This window comes from Balaenoptera acutorostrata, chromosome 2, assembly GCF_949987535.1.
Source record: "Balaenoptera acutorostrata chromosome 2, mBalAcu1.1, whole genome shotgun sequence".
Lineage (NCBI taxonomy): Eukaryota > Metazoa > Chordata > Mammalia > Artiodactyla > Balaenopteridae > Balaenoptera > Balaenoptera acutorostrata.
Genome location: NC_080065.1, coordinates 7,992,562 through 8,007,747, shown reverse-complemented (window position 1 = coordinate 8,007,747; position 15,186 = coordinate 7,992,562).

Sequence of the window (15,186 nt, the reverse complement as noted above, 5' to 3'; positions counted from 1 at the left end):
GATAATTAATGGGTAGATTGTAAATAGGACCAACGGGGGGTTAGACTGAAATGAGAGACAGATTAAGAAGATGCCTCCTTTTAGTCCTACGTTTAGTGTTGCTGAATGGAAATCACAAAGGTTCAAGTTAGGTTAGCAGACGTGTCTTCTAGTGGGCAACCCCTGCTCCTGGGTCTGGTGACCTTGCCAGCCTCTAAGATCCCCCGAGGAGCATCTGGGGATGCAAGGCCTCTGTGCAGCCAAGCCAGCAGGTGAAGGGGCTGCTGACACAGGAACCAGGGATTTAGGTTCATGGCAGAGAAAAGTTCTAGCAGTTTGTGAGGCTGAGGCACTAAGCCGGCTGGAGCTGGACCCCAGGAAGACCCTGGCGTGGTGCTGGGTTGGGTCCTGGTGACTGGGGGCGGCCTGGATCGGTTGTGAGAATCCCCCGTGGCGCTGCACTGCAGTCCTCTGCTGACTGCAGCTTCTCCTGGCTCCATCAGAATCCTCACCCCATTGCTCCTCCTCCTCCTCCAGGGACCCCTCGTGCTCCCCGGCTTTGTTCGACCACAAAGACAGGTATTCTCTCCACACAGAAGGAAGAAATACTCTTGTTTACAGCCTCGTTGGCACAGGGCTGCAGCAGACCCAATCCTGTTTCTGAGGGACGTGTAATTAGTGCCCATTTTGGCAGCAGGCTCCTTAGCACTGATTAAAAGCGCTGGAGGTGATGGTGAAAATTACCAGGATTTTCTCTTACCCTCTCCCAGAGCTGCTCATTAGAGATGCTGGGAGGAACCAACTTCTGTCAAAATCCTGGATGTAAGACACATGATCGGGGACCACTGAGAGTCCTTTCAGCTTGCACTAATGGGGGAATTATGAGGCTGACATTTGGAGCCTTCGGATTCACTCTGAGACTCACACACCCATCTACTTGCAGTCTGATGGCCGGACCCAGCCAGCCTGCTGTAAATCGGGCTGTCTGTATTTTTCCTTCCACTTTTGCCTCCTTAGGTACTGTATGTTTTCTTACCATCTAAAAATACTTAAATATATCATATCGTTGTAGGGAATTTAGTTGTTTAGTAATATCCAAATAGCATCTGAGTATGGCTATAAAAATGGCAGAAATTAGAGGTGAAACCTGTAATTAAAATAGAAATATACATTCATCTAATATACTGACACAAGTAAACATAAACATGGGTTCTAGAAGACACCATGACCAAGATGCAATAGTTAGTCTTTTCTACTGTTTTTGCTCCGACAGTGAATTGGATGACTGGCACATGTACGGCACTAGGGAAAACACCATCTTCATTAGCGTGGAGGACAAGTTAACAGGCATGCAGCAATAGATCAGAACACGCTACGGCATGGGATGAAATGTTTAGTGTGGTGACGCAGCCTGTGTGGGCTGCAGGCATCCGGGGGCCTGGACGGGGAGGAAGGAGGGAGGCATTTCAGCCTGGAAGTTGCTGTGAAGAAAGTGGCAATGTGATGATACTGGGAGGGAGGGATGAGGCTGTGGAGGACACGGGGGCTTCCTTCTGGCAATAGGGGGACAGGCAGAGGGAAGGGGGACTGAAGTCCAGAGAGCCTGGAGCTCAGGGGATGTTGAGGTCCTTCAGTGCAGGAAGAGGTCAAGGGTCTGAACTGCAGTGGTGACAGGGGCGTGGGGGGGGAAGGGACAGGTGACATGCACTTCGTAGGGAGAGTCAATAGACCATCACTTGGGTCTAGATTTTGTCTGTGTTTGTGGTAGGACTTCAAAGCTTCCAGAAACTGCTCTTGTGAGTGTCCCCCTTAGTCTCTGCCTTGTAAGTCACAAAGGGTCCTTTGGGATTTGGATCTTCACATCACCCCTCTTCTTTGACCGCTGGTTGGTGCCTCTTTCCTGAGACCCTTGGACACTGTTAGTGTTTATGTATCACCTTGGCTAGGCCAGGACACCCAGATATTTGGTCAAAAACTAACCTAAATGTCACTGTGAAGGTATTTTTTAGATGAGATTAACATTTAAATCAGTAGACTTTGATGAAGCAGATGGCCCTCCATGCTATGGGTGGGCCTGGTCCAATCAGCTTAAGAGAAAAGCCTGGTGTCCCCCGAGGGAGAGAGGATCTGCTCCAGACTACCTTTGGATTTCAGCTGCAGCATCTGCTCTTTCCTGGGTCTCCAGCCTGTTGGCCTGCCCTAAAGGTTTCAGACTTGCCAGTCCGGCAAATCCCCTGCTCTCATGGAGACATGGTATGTGGGGGACCCACGGGAAGTGAACAAATAAGGTGATACTTGGGCTGTGCCTGGTGCTGAGCTCTGAGGGGCAGATGTGCAGGTGAGGTAGGTGGGGAGCACCAGGGTCTATGGGGGAGGGCGAGGAGGGGTGGCTGTTTCATAGACTGTAGGCGGGAAAAGCCCTGATAATACGATGACATTGAAACATTGGCCTGAAGGAAGTGGTCGGGGGCAGAAAGTCATGACAATATATTTGATGGATGCAGTACTTTTCCAGATCACTCTGAGGAATCCATTCAGGAGGTGCTTTATTTGGCAGGGTTCTCCTCTGAAATATCACATCCTCCACACCTCCCCCCAAAGGTCAGTTGAATTGTCAATTACCATAGTCTGTCCCCTTTCTTTCTTTCTTTCTCAATGACAAATGAAGATGGTAACCCACCAACCTTTCAGGGTTGTTGTGAACACTGGATGTGAAAATATCTGTCTGAGATTTACTACTGGGCTTAGCACATGATCCCCACTCAATGCATATTAGCTGATATTACGGTCATTGCAATCATTGTCGTTAGAACTGTTATTATGCTTATTCTCTGCTCTATCCTGTTTCTGTGAATTTCAGGGCATTTTTTTTTCAGATTTATCACTTTTTAAGCTTCCTGGAATGTGTTGAAATTTCTCATTTGTTGATGAGTCTCTTTCTGTTATCTTTGCCATTGTGAGTTTATTCCTCTGTCCTTCTCTTTTGTTCTTTTCTTTTCTCTCTTTCTGGTAGCCATTTTACTCTCATTTTATTCATGTCTCCATAGGAAGAGAAGAGACAAAGACTTGATCACCGTTTCTTATTTTTGAGTTCCAAGTCACCTAAGGTGATTGGGTCCATTTTATTAAAAAGGTAAAATGGCTTTTCTTTGTAGTGGTGTCATGGGGAAGGCACTGAGCTCTTAAATAACTAAACTTCTTACTCAACAATTCAACCTGTTCTCCTCACTATGTATGTCTGAGCTTTATGAAAGCTGTCACCTTGTTTCAGCTGTTTCCACTGAGCCCATAGATCATTGCAACCTATTTTAGTGTCTCTCTTGGAAAGCCCAAAACATTTTATATAGCATAACCTTTTCATTCCTAAGTTGAAGGTTTAATTACAATAATAACTGACCCACCACAGATAATATGTCTCGGTGCATCACGAACGCATTTGCAGGTTAAGGAACTCTGTTGCACCAAGTCACTCCTTATTCCATGACTTTTAGCTGGAAAACAGGAACAGCCATACTTGCTACTGATTTGTAGAGTAGCTGTGAGGTTTCATGAAAGGAAAGCAGGTTAGGATCCACGTGTGTTCAGCAGCATACTATGATCACACTGGATGCACAACTGTGTGAATAAAACTCACCTATTCCCTGATAATGCTGAGTCTTTCTCCTCAACAATCCTGTGACAGTTTCCGCCCCAGCTGCCCTCTGTCCCCACAGTTCTGCACCAGACAGCTCACAGCACTGGGCTCCCAGGGGGACGTGCTTTGTTGAGCTCTGCCTATGACGAGTCCACTGGTCCCCCAGGTCAGGGGGCGAGCCCCCTGCGCCAGCAGCAGGATGTCCGTGCTGCAGAGTCGTCACAAGTGCATTGTGGCCTCTGAACTCCATGTCCACATATTTGTATTTTAAAAACTTTTATTGTACAGTGGAGAACTTATTTTGGGGGAATGGCCTACTTCTGTGAGTCAGATGGGGAAAGGTAGTGCTGGGAAGCTGGAAGGAAGTCTCCAGTCTTTCCCTAAACAAATGACGAATCAGCCAAGAGTGTGCACATCTGCCTCATGTTCATTATCTACCCTTGGGTGATAAAATCACCCAAAACGTAATGGTAAAATAATGATGGCCTTGGTTTCTGTGGTCAGGAATTCAGGAATGGTTCAGCTGGGAATTTCTGGCTTGCGGTATTTCATGAAATTGCAGTCAGACAGTCCCTGTTAGGGGGGGTCACCTCGAAAATTTCTTCACTCACATGTGTGGTGCCTGGGCTGGGGGCACCCTGACAGCTGGGGGCCCTCAGGCATTGATGGTCTCTCCAGATGGCCTTTCTAGCGTGGCCAAGCTGGGTGGTGCTCAGGGTTACAGAGGCACTTATCCTGAACGAGAGACAGACAGACAGACAGACAAGCAAGTGGAATCCATATGGCCTTTCATGACCTGGCCCCAGAAGTCACAAGCACCATTTCTGTCACATTTCAGTTTCTGAGACATTTGTGAAAACACACCCAAATACAGAGAGAAAGGAAAATAGACTCTAATTCTTAATGAAACAGGAGGTTGTGAAAGAACACATAGGACTGGAAATATTGTTGTGGCCGTTTTTGGAAAATATCTACTTACCTTAAGGTCTTACATTTATTTTTTGACAAAGGTAAAAAGGTAATTTTTCTTTACAAAGGTTGTTGTCCTCTGCTGTTTGCCATAACAGTATATTCCTTGGTCATATGTATGTCCCTGGATTGGCAGCCTCAGGTCATCTGCTGAGGCCCTGTACTGTGTCTCTAGGTCAGGGTCAGCTTTTCCATCTCTGAAGTCAAGATGAAACAGTGGTTCTCAACAGCTGACAGGAAAGCCAAGAACCATCCCAGGAGATAACAGAAGCACTCCATGAGCACACACAACCCAGACGCATCTTCAAGTTTCAACAACCTTCTTAAACGACTGAACTTTAGACCTTCCTGGGTTGATCCAGATACTCTGCAAGTGTTGACTAAAAATGGTTTCCTCTCACATGCGTAGCTTGAGCATACAAACTACCGTTACTCTCTGTGTATCAATGGAATGAAAAATGAATAATTCTGGCAAGAACAAAGTTGGTCCTCTGGCCTGTATCCTTAAGTGCTCCCACGGGATGGACGCCTGCTGTCACTTGGCTGCACAGCTCAGCTGGGGCCCCTGATGGACAGGGCCTGGACCCTAGGGGCTGTTTGGAAGTCAGCTGTTTGGAAAATACAGAGTCAGTGCAACCAACTGAAGCCTACTTAACCCTGGTCAAGTTGCAGTACCTGAAGCTTGAGCCTTTTGCCTCTTTACTCTCCAGTCTCTAGACAACTCCAAGGCTCTCTGTGTTGATCTATCCTGGGCCAGAGCCCTGGGGATGGGCTGGAGCATTGGAGGGAAATGTGGTGGAGAATAAAAGTGGTGAGAGTGGGCATCCTTGTCTTGTTTCTGACCTTAGTGGTAATGATTTCAGCTTTTCACCATTGAATATGTTGTTAGTTGTGGGCTTATTATATATGGCCTTTATTATGTTGAGGTATGTTCCCTCTATACCCACTTTCTGGAGAGTTTTTAATCATAAATGGATGTTGAATTTTGTCAAAAGCTTTTTCTCCATCTATTGAGATGATCATATGATTTTTATTCTTCAATTTGTTAATGTGGTATATCCCATTGATTGATTTTCAGATACCGAACCATCTTTGCATCCCTGGGATAAATCTCACTTGACCATGGTGTATGATCCTTTTAATGAATTGTTGAATTTGGTTTGCTAATATTTTGTTAAGGATTTTTGTTTCTATGTTTATCAGTGTTATTGGTTTATAATTTTCTTTTTTTGTGATAGCTATGTCTGGTTTTGGTACCAGGATGATGCTGGCCTTATAGAATGAGTTCAAAAACATTCCTTTTTCTGCAATTTTTTGAAATAGTTTGATAGTAGGTGTTAACTCTTCTCTAAATGTTTGGTAGAATTCACCTGTGAAGCCATCTGGTCCTGGGCCTTTGTTTTTTGGGAGTTTTCAAATTACTGATTCAATTTCATTACTGGTAATTACTCTATTCATATTTTCTATTTCTTTCTGGATCAGTCTTGGGGGATTGTAAATTTCTAGGAATTTGTCCATTTCTTCTAGGTTGTCCATTTTATTGGCATATGGTTGTTCATAGTAATCTCTTATGATCCTTTATAGTTCTGTGGTGTCAATAGTAACTTCTTTTTCATTTCTGATTTTATTGATTTGGATGCTCTCTCTTTTTTACTTGATTAGTCTGGCTAAAATTTTATCAACTTTGTTAATATTTTCAAAGAACCAGCTCCTCTTAGTTTCATTGATCTTTTCTATTGTTATTTTAGTATCTATTTCATCTCTGATATTTATGATTTCCTTTCTTCTACTAGTTGGGTTTTTATGTTCTTCCTTTTCTAGTTCCTTTAAGTGTAAGTTTAGGCTCTTTATCTGAGCTTTTGTTTTGTTTTGCTTTGTTTTCTAAGATAAGCTTTTATCACTATAAACTTCTCTCCTAGAACTGCTTTTGCTGTATCCCAATGATTTTGGATTGGTGTATTTTCTTTCTTTCAATTAATTTATTAATCAATTAATTAACTAATTAATTAATTACTGGCTGCACTGGGTCTTTGTTGCTGTGCGTGGGCTTCCTCTAGTTGCGGCGAGGTGGGGTTACTTTTCATTGCGGTGCACGGGCTTCTCATTGCGGTGGCTTCTGTTGTTGCAGAGCACGGGCTCTAGGACTGCGGGCTTCAGTAGTTGTGGCTCGTGGACTCAGTAGTTGTGGCTCCCAGGCTCTAGAGCACAGGGTCAGTAGTTGTGGCACACGGGCTTAGTTGCTCTGTGACATGTGGGATCTTCCTGGACCAGGGCTCAAACTCATGTCCCCTGCATTGGCAGGTGGATTCTTAACCACTGTGCCACCAGGGAAGTCTGATTGGTGTTTTTTCATTTTCATTTGTCTCCAGGTGTTTTTGGACTTCCTCTTTGATTTCTTCATTGATTTATTTGTTGTTTAGGTGCCTACTGTTTAGCCTTTATGTGCTTGTTTTTTGCAGTTTTCTTTTCTTGTAGTTGATTTCTAGTCTCATAGAGTTGTGGATAGAAAATATGCTTGATATTATTTCAATTTTCTTAAATTTACTGAGGCTTGTTTTGTGGCCTAGCATATGATCTGTCCTGGGGAATATTTCCTGTGTACTTGAAAAGAACATATATTCTGCTGCTTTTGGATGAAATATATCTATTAAGTGAATCTGTTCTAATGTGTCATTTAAGGCCAGTGTCTCCTTATTGAGTTTCTGTCTAGATGATCTGTCCATTGAAGAAAGTGGGAGGTTGAAGTTCCCTACTATTACATATTATTGTTAATTTCTCCTGTTATATCTGTTAATATTTACTTTATGTATTTAGCTGCTTCTATATTGGGTGCATATATATTCACAGTTGTTATATCTTCTTCTTGGATTGATTCCTTTATCACTCTATAGTGTCCCTATTTGTCTCTTTAAACAGTCTTTGTTTTAATGTTTGTTTTGTCTGATATAAGTATTGCTACCCCAACTTTCTTTTGATTTCTATTTGCATGAAATACCTTTTCTATCCCCTCACTTTCAGTCTGTGTGTGCCTTTAGAACTGAATTGAGTCTGTTGTAGGCAGCATATATATGGGTCTTGATTTTGTATCCATTCAGTCACTCTATATCTTTTGATTGGAGCATTTAGTCCAATTCCATTTAAATTAATTATTGATATGTATGTACTTATTGCTGGATTGTTAACTGTTTTGGGATAGTTTCTGTAGTTTTTATTTGCCCCTTTTTTCTTCTTTTGTTCTCTTCCCTTGAGATTGATGACTATCTTTAGTGTTATGTTTGGATTCCTTTCTCTTTTGTGTGTGTGTATCTATTATAGATTTTTGGTTTGTGTTTACCATGTGGTATCTATCTATCTATCTATCTATCTATCTATCTATGTTATTGTTTTAAGTTGCTGATCTCTTAATTTCAAACACATTTTCACAGCCCTGCATTTGTAGTCTCCTCCCCTCATGATTACTGTTTTTGACATGAAATTTTACTTCTGATTGTTTTGTGGATCCCTTTACTGCTAATTATGATTGAAGATATTCTATTACTTTTGCCTTTTACCTTCCTACTGGCTTTGAACATGATTGATTACTATCTCTACTGTATTTTTGCCTTTACTGATGAGCATTTTCCTTTTGTAATTTTCATGTTTCTAATGTGGCCTTTTTCTTTTTTTTTTAGAGAAGTCCCTTTAACATTTCTTGTAAAGCTGGTTTTATGGTGCTGAAATCTTTTAGCTTTTTCTTGTATGTAAAACTTTTGATCTCTCCATCAAAACTGAATGAGACCTTTGCTGAGTAATGTGTTCTTGGTTGTAGTTTTTTCCTTTTTATTTTTTTGAATATTTTGCATCACTTCCTTCTGGTTTGCAAAGTTTCTGCTGAAAAGTCAGCTGATAACCTTATGAGAGTTTCCTTGTATGTAACTTGTTGTTTTTCCTTTGCTGCTTTTAATATTCTCTTTTCATCTTTATTTTTTACCATTTTAATTACAGTGTGTTTTGGTGTGTTCCTCTTTGGGTTAATCATATTTGAGACTCTCTGTTTCCTGGACTTGGATGTCTGTTTCCTTTCCCAGGTTACGGAATTTTTCAGCTATTTTGTCTTCACATATGTTCTCTGCTCCCTTCTCTCTCTTCTTCTAGGACCCTATAATGTGAATGTTAGTATGTTTAGTATTGTCCCAAAGGTCTCTTAAACTGTCCTTATTTCTTTTTATTCTTTTTTTTCTGTTCAGCATCAGTGCTTTCCACTACTCCATCTCCCAGCTTGCTGATCCATTCCTCTGTATCATTTAGTCTACTATGGATTCCTTCTAGTATATTTTTCATTTCAGTTATTGTATTCTTCATCTGTTTGATTGTTCTTTATATCTTCTAACCCTTTGTTAAAAAAAATTCTAACTTCTTGCTCTGTGCATCTATTCTTTTTTTGAGTTCTTTGATCATCTTTACAATCATTACTTTGAACACATTCTCAGGTAGATTGCTTATCTCCATTTCACTTAGTTCTTCTGGGGTTTTATCTTTTTTCTTTCTTTTGAAATACGTTTCTCTGTTTCCTCATTTTACCTAACTTGTTGTTTTTATTTCTATGTATCTAGTATGTTGGTTATGTTTTCTGACCTTGGAGAAGTGGCTTTTTATAGGAGACACCCTGTGTGTCCCAGCAACATGCCCCCCTCTTGTCACCAGAGTCATATGCTCCAGGGGTTCCCCCTATGTGGGCTGCATGTGTACTTCTGTTGTGGCAGGTTGGCTACAGTGGGTGATCCGGCAAGCTTGGTTGGCCCTGGTCCATTTGGTTGCCAGGCCTTGCCTTGTATGGAGGCTGCTTGCCACTGGTTGGTGGGGCTGGGTCACAAGGCAGCTGGCTGTGGAATCCAGGGGGCCCCCAGGGCTGGTGCTGGCTCCCTGGTGGGTGGAGTTGGGGTCCAGGAGATCCTGAGGCTGGTGCCTGCCTCCTGGTTGGTGAAGCCAGGTCTTAGGGCAGACAAAGCTAGGTCCTGGAGTCTGGTTGCAGGACCCAAGGGTCCCAGAGCTGGTGTTGAACGGCTGTTGGTTGGGGTCAGCTCCTGACACAGCTGGCTGTGGGATTAGGCCCTCACATTGGCAGGTTCACGGTGGTCAGAGATCCAAACTACCCATAAGCCTTGGAAAACCGGAGGAATGGCCCTCCAGTGGAAGAAGGTGTGAAATGCCAGTACAAACTCTTTGTTCTTTTAGTCAGTTAGTACTTCCTTTTAGAGCCTTTTCTGGTTCGGAATCCAGTCTTGGATGCAGAATGAGTTTCTTTTCCTAGGGCAACATCTGAAGCAGCCTGGCCACCCTTGCAACTTCCGTGTCAGGGTTCCATCCACCAGCTCCCCGAGACTTTCTGAGCCGGGCTCTGTCTGTCCCCAGTACTGAGGGGAGCTTGGCAGTTCCGCACCCTGAATCCATCTCCAGGTTCAGTCTCTTCATAGATGAAGCTTCAAAGAAAGTAAGTTTCTTCAAGCAGAGAGTGCGTTATACCAAATGGAAGGTTGGATTTCAATTTGCTAATGGGCTGTGCAAACCACAAAATGGCATAATCCTGTCCTGAACATTAATTAATTAAAGGTTAAAAGCTCATATTCTATGGTTAAACAAGGGCAGCCTGACAAACAAGGAAGCTCCTGTCAGGGCAGGTGCTCTGTTCCAGAGGAGGACAGGCAAGCCCAGTGTGCAGAGGGCATTCACTGCCCAGATGCCACCAGGCACAGGCTGGAGGACAAGAGCCACTCAGCCCACATTTGACCCAGAGATGGAGGCAGAGGTGGTTTCAACCAGTGGGAACAGGAGACATGGGCCACAGGTCAGGGAGCTGAGACCTCAGGGGCCTGGCACACTTCAGCAGGGGAAGCCAGCAATGGGGACGATGGATGGGAACTGTCTGGTCTCTGCAGGGCTGCACAGAGCAATGTCCCCCATGCTCACCTGAGAGCAGGGCTGCCCACACCACCCTAGAAGGGAGAGGAGGAGCGGGGTGGGGCACTGATGGAGTGAAGCCAGGACAGGGTGTGGGTCACACTGGAAGGGACAGTGGTGGCTGCAGGAGGAGTGCAGCCAAGGAGAGTGGACCTAGAGCTGCCTTCTAGAAAGCAGGAGTGCCGGCTCCAGCGTGTCCTGTGGGTCAGCATCCAAGCTGGATTTGCATCTGCCCTCCACTCCCTGTCTCTGTAATCGTTGGCAGGTGGCAGAGCTTCCCTCTGTCTGGGTCTTCTCATCTGTTAATTGGTCTTCTCATCTTGTTATTAATAAGAAGCCTACGATAAGTCTGTGAAATAGGCCCCAAGGAATTCCTTACATGAAGGTCTGGTAGGAGCACCTGGTGTGTGGGAGGGATGTTAATCCTACTGTGCTTGCCGCTAGCCCTGCCGCTTTCTCTGCCACCCCTGCGACCACAGGTGTATTCATGTGATGTCCTGCTGGAGGCACTCAGTAATTTTTTTTAAAGAAAGGATGTGTCTAGAGTGATGGTTCCCAAACTTTTCTATACCTTGGAATCTCCTGGGAATATTCTGAGAAGTCCAAAGTCCAGACACTCCCCCCACCAACGAAATCCCTATCTTTGGGTTTGGGACTCAAATACCAGCATGTTTTGAAGCTCCTCAGGTGATTCCAATGTGCAGACAGGTTTGGGAACAACTGGCCTGGACAGTCCATTATAGCAGAGACTGAGGCGCTAAGACTGATTTTCTGGGACCCTGAGAAGAGCTAACCTCATTGCATGCAGACCACCAACTGTCAGCCAGACTGTTGTGCAGACACAGCTAAAGCTCAGTCCTGATGACAGCAGAGCAGGCTCATGGCCACGTTACCTTTATTCTGAAAGAGTGGTTTTGCTCTCATCCTTCTCCAGATCTTCTCCCATGATCAAGCCTTTTGCTGGGGATGTTTGCCCCAGCGGGATCCAAGTTTCACATAATCTCTCATGACACTGGCCTTTCCACTAATGTTGGAAGCTCCCTTTGATAACAGGAGATTCAAAGGAGAACGCACCACTTCAAAGCAGACTTACCAAGACTCAGTAAGGGGCCATTACTGCACATTAATTCTAAATGCCTTCCTGCTTCTGCCTCAGGAGGGAATTCATCATCTCTGGCAACAGAGCTAGGCTGTGCTCCCACACAATTCATTACTCTCTTACCTGCCTGGGCATTTTCCATGTTTTTTTCTTCCAAATGCAGTGCCTCTTTCTGTATAAAGGCTGAGCATTTCCCTCTGGCTATCATGCCACAAATTTATCCGTATCAAACCTTCTCTCCTCTGTATCGGTCCGGTTATGAAATTTAGATTTATCTATTTTGTTCCTGGGTGAGCAATTGCCCTAGTCGACGTTGTTTAGGAGAGTGTGGGGGTAGCAGCTGCAAATGATCGGATGCTGCAGAGCCCAGCGTGCCTTCAGCGTGGAGGTTGTACCTCCTCTGCCTCAGGGGAAGTGTCCCAGAACCCTGTGGACTAGATTCCCAAGCTTCCCCTGTGTGACACTGACAGAGATCGGATTTCATTACCCAGCATTTACATCTGAAACCATTTCAGGATCAATTTGATTCTAATGTTTTCTCTTCCCCACATCCAAGTTTCTTTTTCTTTTTATCTTAGAATTACACACACGTGTATCACCTTATATTTGTAAGACAATATGCCCATAATTTTCTCCCAGAGCTCCTATATACATCTTCTTTATTGCTTAGGCTCAAACCTTGGTATATGGGCACCACGGGACTAATTATTTCTTACTTTAGCCCTTTATGTTGTAGAAGATGTGAGCATACAGTCAACAGAGCTGTTGCTTTCAGCCCCTTTGCTTGTCAGGCCTCTCCTCTTACCTTCCAGGCAGTTGGAATGATTTGTGGTTTTGTCCATATTTATTTTGTTAGCGTCATGTGCCCCTCTGTTAAAGCTGCGTCTGCCAGGGTCATCCTGTCCTGTGTTCACAGCTTTAGACGCTGCACAGCCAGACTTTCTCACCGTCTTGGGAGACATAGCAGCTTTTCCTTTCCCCTCTCAGCTGGTATTTTAGTTGAATGTCTGACCACACTCTCCCCTAGATCTTTCCATCTTTCTACCCATAGACTTAGAGACCCCATGGTTCATGGTTACAGAACAGAGAAAAACCAGCAAGGGATCCTCAAAGGAAGAGGGGGGTGGAGTGGGACGGGGGAGGGGAGGAGCAATTTTCCTGTTGTGTAATGAAGCCTCATAAATAAAATGAAACACCAAGTGAACACATAACTAATGTCATTTCAGACAGAGGAAAGTTAAAGGAAGCTGAACGTTGCTAATGACAACCATGGTGTTGCAGTAATCCCCCTTTTACTTCTCTCCACTTCAGAGAAGCCCAAGTAGCTCTCTGTAGCTCCCCAAACCTTCATAGCCCCAAGTTCCAACCCCAGGTGATCTGTTCTTCCCTCCAGGGAGTCTGGGCTGGACTGGGTGGGGTGAGTGGGTGTGACTCTCAGGTGACCTGGACCACACAGAGCTGCTGCCAGCCTGGACCTCTGGGCTCTCTCTGCAGTGGGTACACTCTGTGATGGGGCCTCCTCTACTCCCCTCCCGCCCACCGTGTACCCTAAAGACAGCCCAGCCTCTGCATTTGCACAACCAGCACTTTCTGTTTCCCTGCTGCACTAACTCATGAGATGGTACCTGTTAGGTCAGAGACTTATCTTCTCTCTGTCTGGCTCTCACTCATGGCCTCCTTCTCTTATGAGAAATGGGCTCCCTTTCTCTTATTGGCACTGGCTGGTGTTAGCAGGTGACACATGATATTTCAACGAGAAAGTCGCAGGAAGCTGCAACACTACTCTCTATGGCTCTGGCTCCAAGTTAGCTGGGGTACATTTTATCCTCTCTTATTTACTTTTATCATAGACATTCTTGTTATATAAACTTACAACATTGAGACCTTTATAAATGTCACTGTGCTAGCAAATCTACACAAGTATCGCTGGCTATTCACTTTATGCTTAGCGATTTTTTTACTCTATATTTATCCTGTGTCTACCATTAATATTTTAGACTTGCCAAAATAGGGAGACTTTGATGCTAGAAAAATGACACTATAAATAAGTCTCCTCAGCATTTATGAGTTTCGATTCATTAGGGATGACCACAGCCAAAGTGTTTGTATGAGAACTGGCCTTAAATGGGACAAAGGGATAACTCAAAGCTAGAACAGATCTTGACTAATCAAGTAAATAAAGGAGAGCAGAAGCATGGATAATCCAAAGCAATGAATAATAAAAAATATTTTATGCTTTGGACTGAAATACTTTTTGGCATTTGCAACTGGTGTGGTGCGTGTTTCTCATGCTACTCTGTGTAAAGCGGCTTATTGACTCCACTCTGGGCAAAGATGCTGGGTGTCACAGGAAGAGGAGGGTCTAGGGATGCTCTGAAGGACGGGTGATGCAGCAGCAGCAATTATCATTGTGCTAGGACACAGTTCCAGTTTCCTGGGAGGTGAGAGCATCATTCAGAATCTCTTGTACCCTGCCCTGCTCTGCCCTGCCTACCCCTTGACTTTTCTTTTGTACAGTGGAACATTGGCAGACAGGATGTAGCCAAAGGGTCGGAAGGTGCCTGTGCTTTGGGGCTTGCTCCCTGGCACTTCTGTCATTGCCATGGGAAGAACATGCTGGGTCAGCCCTGGTCCTAGGAGGAGGATGAGAGATGGAGCCCATCTGGGACCCACCGACCCACAGGTGTGTAAGCTAAGTAAATGTTTACTGTTATAAGAGGTTACATTTTTGAGCTGGTTGCACAGTATGATTATGGGCATCGGTGACGGGTAATATCCACTCACAGTGGGGTTTTCTCTTAAAAATATGCTAGGACACAGGCATGAACACTTGTTGTATTCTTTCCCTTCACTCTTTATTCCTCTTCCTTTCCTTCAGTGCCTTAGGTGCTCGATATGGAGGAGATATTATGGAAATGACCAGTATGATACTTTTCCTGCCGCGAGGAAGGCACCGTCTTGCTGACGTTGGGCGCTGGGGGTGGAGGGAACTTAATAAGAGAGGAGGCAGTGCAGCTGAGCACACAAGTGTCCGCCAGGCATCACCGCTGCTCCACCTATTGGCAGTGGGGACTTGAGTCAATTACTGGATATCTCTAAGCCCCAATTTTCTCATCTGCAAAAAAGCGATGATACTAATCTTACAGGGCTTCTGTGAGAATTAAATGAGCCAAGGTAGATGCATGTAAAACACTCAACACCGTTCCTGGCCCTTGGAAAGTGCTCAACATGGCAGCTGGTAAATTCTTACAACAGAACACACTGAGTCCTGCTGGTGGAAGAGACACTGGCTGAGTGTGTCTACCTACACATTTGGTGGAGAAGGAGACTGTGGCACCTGGAGTAGCTGAGGTTGTGGAGTGATGGGTATTTTTATCTAAATATTTCTGTGTCTTCTGTGAATTGTGAGTCCCCAAAAGTTTCGTTGTGTGATGACAACTATCTGTAGCATGGACCGTTGAACCCCCGGGTGCATGTCCATGCGGGTGTATTCCACAACTACCTTTGCATCCTGCAGACATCATATTTCACAACAGGAGTGTGGAGCCAGCAAGGCTTTTCCAGCACT